We start from the raw sequence: 6,938 nt of genomic DNA, 5'->3' as shown, positions 1-6,938 counted from the left end.
AAACTGGAAAGCATTATGCTGAGTGAAATAAGCCAGGTGGTGAAAGACAAATACCATATAATCTCACCTTTAACAGGAACCTAAATAACCAAACAAACAAGCAAGCAAAATGTAACCAAGGATACTGAAATAGCAAACAGGCTGACAGGGATCAGAGGAAAGAGGGGAGGGAATTTCAGGGGAAAAGGGGAAGAAGGAACAAGTATAAAGGACACATGGACCAAAGTAAGGGGGGTGAAAATGGGAGGGAGGTGGGGAGCTCTGGGGGGGGTGGGCTGGGATGGGAGTAAAAGACAGAAAACTGTACTTGCACAACAATTAAAATAAATAAATTATTTTAAAAATTAAAAAAGCACTGAAATTAACTTAAATGAAAAATACTGCTAACCAAAAATAAATAAATAAAATTAAAAATTAAAAAATACATTTTATTGATTATGCTATTATAGTTGTCCCATTTTCCCCCTTTATTCCCCTTTGACCTGTACACACCCTGCCACCCACATTCCTCCCCTTTAGTTCATGTCCATGGGTTGTATATACAAGTTCTTTGGCTTTTATATTTCTTATACTATTCTTAACCTCCTCTGTCTATTTCCTACCTACCATTTATGCTACTTATTCTCTGTACCTCTTCTCCCTCTTTCCCTCTGCCACTGCCCCACTCATAACCCTTCATGTGATCTCCATTCTGTGATTCTGTTCCTGTTTTAGTTGTTTCCTTAGTCTGTTTTTGCTTTTGTTTTAGGTGTGGTTGTTAATAACTGTGAGTTTGTTGTCATTTTACTGTTCATATTTTTGATCCTCATTTTCTTAGATGTCTCTTTAATATTTCATATAATAAGGGCTTGGTAATGATGACCTCATTTAACTTGATCTTATCTGAGAAGCACTTTATCTACCCTTCCATCCTAAATAATAGCTTTACTGCATAGAGCAATCTTAGCTGTAAGTTTTTGCCTTTCATGACTTTGAATACTTCTTTCCAGCCCCTTCTTGCCTGTAAAGTTGGTTTTGAGAAATCAGCTGACAATCTTATGGGAACTACTTTGTAGGTAACTTTCTCCTTTTCTCTTTCTGCTTTTAAGATTCTCTCCTTATCTTTATTCTTGGGTAATGTAATTATGATGTGCCTTGGTGTGTTCCTCCTTGGGTCCAACTTCTTTGGGACTTTCTGAGCCTCCTAGACTTCCTGGAAGTTTATTTCATTTGCTAGGTTGGGGAAGTTCTCCTTCATTATTTTTTCAAATAAGTTTTCAATTTCTTACTGTTCCTCTTCTCTTTCTGGCACCCCCATGATTCAGATGTTGGTACATTTAAAGTTTTCCTAGAGGTTCTTCAGCCTCTCCTCATTTAAAAAAAAATTTTATTTCTTTATTTTTTTCTGGTTGAATGTTTCTTTCTTCCTTCTGCTCCAAACAATTGATTTGAGTTCCAGTTGCTTTCCTGTCACTGATGGTTCCTGTGCATTTTCCTTTATTTCACTTTTCGTAGCCTTCATTTTTCCTCTATTTTGTGACCATACTCATCCAATTCTGTGAGCTTCCTGATGACCAGTGTTTTGAACTGTGCATCTAATAGATTGGCTGCCTCTTTGTCACTTAGTTGTATTTTTTTCTGGAACTTTGATCTGTTCTTTCATTTGGGCCATTCTTTTTTTTTTTTCTTGACATGCCTGTTACATAGTAAGGGGTTGGGCCTTAGTTGTTCACTAGGGCAGGGCAACCCACATCACTGTGTTGTGACTGTATGTGGGGGAGGGGTCCCAAAGGAAACACTGCCACTTGCTGCTGTCAGCTGCTGCCACTGTCAGCTCTCTGCTGGCTTTCAGACACTTCCCCCTCTACCCACAATCAAATTGGGCCCTTCTGGTGCTGATTCCTGGGCACAAGGGCTTGTGTACATTCTAGGACCCTGTAGGTCTCTCCAGTGAACTCTCCTGTGAGGCTGGGAGTTTCTCCCAGTGTCACAACCCTCACAGACTTTTTTCAGTCAGAAGTTTTGAGGCTTTATTTTCCTGCACTGGAACCCTGGGTTTCACAGTCTGTCTCGCTCCTCAGTTGTTCCTCCAGGTTATCTGCACGCAAATGTGGGACCACCTACTCTGCCAGCCACTGCCTTGAGGAGAGTCCTGTCCACCCGGCTGCCTGTCTCTGCCCCTCCTACCAGTCTGGATAAATGTTTCTTCTTTAACTCCTTGGGTGTTGGACTTTCATACAGTTCAATTCTCTGGCAGTTCTGGTTGTTTTTGTTTTTAGATTTGTTGTTTTCCTTCTTTTGGTTGTGGGAGGAGGCACAGTGTGTCTACCTATGCTTCCATCTTGGTCCTATAATTTCTATTGTTATATGTTAGGTGCAGCCATTTTCTTGCTCTTCTAGTACCATGATGTTCTAAGTACTACACTAAACATTTTAGATATAGTACCTTATGTGATCTTCACAATTGCCCTGTGATCTGGTATTATTATTTTTTCATATACAAACAAGGACATCAAGCTTACAAAAAACTTATGATGAACAACAGGAAATTATAGCTGAATGTAGGTTTGCTTTTCCCTCAATAGCACTAGGTCTCCTAGGCATTCTGACTCAATACCTGAGGATGTGGAATCAAGTCATAACTGTCATAAAGCTGGTCTTGATCTATTTTTAATTGAGTTTGTGCTGACACCTGATTCCCACCTTACAGCCCAGTTTGGACTTCAGTTGGACTTCAGTGTTACTGTTCTCTGCTCATGTTGTGTCCTGGAAATCTTTGTAGAACGGGGTTACTAAATAGCACTCCTATTGATATTTTGGGCCAGATAACCATTTGTTGTGGGGCTGTCAAGTTCACTGTAGGATGTTCAGCAGCATCCTGACCTCTACCCACTAGATGCCAAGTTGCATACATTCACTCTTAACAGTGAAAATAAAAAATGTCCCCACAGTTCGCCGAAGGTCCCTAGGGGGCAAAATTGCTCCCAATTGAGAACCGTTAGCCTAGACTCACAGTGCACCTAAGACTGATGCTCTGTCTTATTCACCACCTAAAACCTCTTATATGTTACACCACCTAAAACCTCCCACTTGGTGGCCTTTGCAGTGTTTCTCTCTAACCCATTCTGTTGCTGAACTGCACTTCTTTATTTCTGCAGCCAAATGACTCCCTCTCTAAAGTCTAGTTTAAGGTCCAAATGCCTGCTTTCTGTCTCTTCTGCTGTACTTAACCAAGAAGTTTCTGTCCATATTCTAAGGTATGAGCCTTTGTAACACTAATAATGACACAAAAGGGTGTATAAGAGGGAGGGTATAGCAGTCCTCAAGACAATTTTCAAAGTACCTCTACTTCCCTTTAAAAATACCTCTTTATAGCTTTAGCACTTAAGAGTTTAAATCCATGTTCAAACTTTATTTTCTGTATTAACCCTTGGAGTAATGTCTCAATTAAAGTAGTTCCTCATTTAATATTTACTATGCATTAAATTGCCTTTTGCAAATTCTAGGGTTACAAACTAATTGCAGAGTTAAAGACCTTAGTAAATAAGATGAGGTCATTTGGCATACTCAGATCTATGCCTGCAATCTTTAATTATCACATTCACAGGTTTTGTGTTTCCATGTTTGGATTTTTCTTTTTCTAGAGTTATTCAGATGCATTCTCCTCTTCTTGATTATCTCAGCTGCTATGAGCTTAATTCTCTCTTATTTTATGCTTCTTTTAGGCTTGGTGAACAAAACTGCAGGCAAGATTCCAAATGCAGACCTAGCAGGGTTTTACTGTGTTTTGTTTCTGTATGAATAAAGTAATATTTTCTGTTATAAACATTCTTTCTGTTTATTTTTTTACACTGCTACACTGCTACTTATAAAGCTCCTATATCAAAGACATCATATTCAAAGGCAGCAAAGTGTTTAGTTTACACCTTTCTTGACACCACATTCACTAGTTTCCAAAAATGAATGAGCAACAGAAGGCAATCTTTCTGTTGATTTTTAACACTGGGCCATATTTGACAATTTCATTTAAAAATTAAAAAAAATCAGTTTGTGCAATAAAATATTCAGTCACTCTAGTTGATGACATTTTATGTTAAATTCCTTCTTCAACATCAGATGATTTATTTTGTTTGTTTATGTCATGAATCAGCTATATCTACATGTCTTATACCTATAGGTATGTGTTTCCAATAGGAATATTGATCACCCACTTATAGCCTGTAAGACGATTACATCCCTAAGGTAAGGCCTGGTCTCTTTTGAAAATGTGTCATTTTGGGTGTCTGCCATCTGGGAAATTTATTTAGGCAGATGAGGGGATAATATCAAGTATTCTGGAGATTTTATTTTCTTAAGCCTAGATTTGATGAATCTCACACTAAGGGGAGTTCCTTGGTAGCAGGAATTGAGAATATAAGTAACACTAGTCATAATTGAATGATTCTTATATGTAAGGCCAATAAGAAATTTATAGTTTCATTTCATCTCATAGAAACTATAAGATGCAGGTGGGCACTATTTTGTTATCTCTATTTTATAGCTGGAGAAATTCAGACAGAGTTTAAATAATGTGTCCAAAGTCACTCAGGCAGTAAGTGGGGAACTTGGATATAAAGTTAGATTTGCTTAAATTCAAAAGCTCCAAGCTAAACCAATATTATTACTAAAATTGCTACAATGGTGGCAGGCTAGGAGCAAGACGAGAACATTACCAGAGCATTTTCTTAGAGTACTGTCCAAGGGAAATATAATATAAATCATATGTAGAATTAAAAATTTTCTAGTAGCCACTTTAAAATAAAAAAGGAACAGATAAAAATAATTTTGTGTATTTTATTTAGTTTAACTCTCATCATAAATATCATTTTAATATATAATCAATTATCATTAATGAGGTACGTTACATTCTTTTTGTGTTACGTGTTTGAAATCCAGTGTGCATTTTACACTTTCAGCACATCTCAATTGGGACTATGCATATTTCAAGTGTTTAACAGTCTCGTGTGGCTAAAGGCTACTGTATTGGCACAGATCGAGAGACCTCAAAACTTTTGAGGTAAACCCCAAACTCAAGATTTGGGGTTACATAGTTTAAAGATTGCCTTGCATCATGTCATTTTATATCACTTTTAAGAAATTTCTGGCTTTGAGTAATTTTGTGCTTGACTGATGCAATCTTAAAAAGTTTATGAGGCTCAGTAATCCACCTACCTCTACTAGTGACCCTCATAAATGAGGCAGGTAGAACCAGTTTGGATCTCAAGAGAAAGGTGAAATCAAGTGACAAAATTCAGGATTTTAGATGGAGCTGCTCCTTATCCATCACAAATGCAAGAATTTGATTTTCTTAGAAAGTTAGTAACTGCCTAACAAAAGTTTAGAATTTCAGTGATTCTCTGTATATTAGTCTTTGGCCTTCCTTTTCTTGCCTGATGATTTTTTATTTATCTGATAAATTTACAAATAGATGGCTTTCTGAAATGTGCAGACACAGCCCTTCCTCTTTTTCTTAAGATTGATCCAGTGAGTGATCTGGGAGTGGACAATTGGTGTTGCCTCACCAGTCATATCCATCAGCCACCCTCAACCAAACTGATGTCCAAAATGCCACAGTGTATGTGTCAACAGACCTCCAACATGACTGCTATGCAATAGCCCCTTCTCTTTAGAAGTCCTAGAGCCACTGCAGCTTAAAACCAATCCTAGAAGCAAAATTCAAAGGTTATTCACAGGCATTTGGGCAGGAAAACCAGCCTCTTGTAGCCATTGACATTATTGATGAATAAGAACCCCTTCACAAAACGAACAGAGTGTGTTTCCAAAACAAAGAAAGGAGGTAATTATGAGGGAGAGCTTTTTCAAGGTGTATTTTTACCAGTAAGATATTTCAGGACATTTGCAATGTAATCATCGGTTTTGGTAGAGTAAATAAAGGATGATAATTGTAAATTTTGCAATAACTATTTTTTAAAATCTTGTACTTGTTAAAATTTATCTCAAATGAAATTGTGGGAAGAAACCTAGACCCCACCAATTGAACTAAGACAATTTGTAACAATGTAATATACATGAAAATATATATAGAAAAATATTCTCAATATTCATCCTCACCGCTGGATGAAATCTTTTAAAGTTCTCCCCCTTTAAAAAAAAATCCTGTCCCAAGAATATGTTTACTGATTTTAGAGAGAAAGGAAGGGACAGGGAGGCAGACAGAGAGAACACTGATCGCTTGTCTCACTTACATACCCCAACCAGGTATTGAGCTTGCAACCTAGGTATGTGGCCTGACAGGGAATGGAAGCCACGGCCTTTTGGTGTACGTGGCAATGCTGAAATCAACTAAGCTACCCACCCAGAGCTAAAGGTTTTTCCCTTTTTATATTCTTCCTTGTTCATGACGTGTGTGTGTGTGTGTGTGTGTGTGTGTGTGTGTAATGCAAAGGTAGACAAGTTTAAATGAGATAAGCAGGGTGTGGAAAGTAGGCCTATACTTGATGGCCTCTGAGGTGATCAAGACTGATATTATGACTTGGGAAACACAGCAAAGACAGCTGAGAGGACATAATAAAACAAGTATGATTTAATGATTAGGCATACATTTGACTCTGTGCTTTGTACCAAGCAAGCTAACAATGAGAATTTGAAGCCCCATCTCCACTATTTCTTGAACAGGCTTAAAAATGTCAAGGAGTTGGCTATGAAGTGCTGCAGTTACTTGATTCTCTCTACTCTCTGCATGCAACCTTATCTTCTCACACCAAAGGAGATGCTAATCTGGGAAGCATTTCAGTTAAATGTCTAAGCATGTAAGCTGCTCTGTTCTGACAAATTTCTCTAATTTGCCACACTCAGTATCACAGAGACTAGGTCCTCAATAAAACAACAGCAACAACCAAAACGACAATGGGAAATGCAAGGGGAGATCAGAGAAATATCCTTTGTCAGGTAGATTGAAC

General features: G+C 37.8%; 1 pseudogene; it reads right to left on the bottom strand.

The window, feature by feature from the left end:
- Window positions 1-3,836: 3,836 nt before the first annotated feature.
- On the bottom strand, window positions 3,837-3,959 carry LOC119061939 (uncharacterized; annotated as a pseudogene).
- Window positions 3,960-6,938: the final 2,979 nt, after the last annotated feature.

This window comes from Artibeus jamaicensis, unplaced genomic scaffold (genome assembly GCF_021234435.1).
Source record: "Artibeus jamaicensis isolate MK-2021 breed Jamaican fruit bat unplaced genomic scaffold, CSHL_Jam_final contig_452, whole genome shotgun sequence".
NCBI lineage: Eukaryota > Metazoa > Chordata > Mammalia > Chiroptera > Phyllostomidae > Artibeus > Artibeus jamaicensis.
This window is presented reverse-complemented; position numbering and strand designations above follow the sequence as displayed.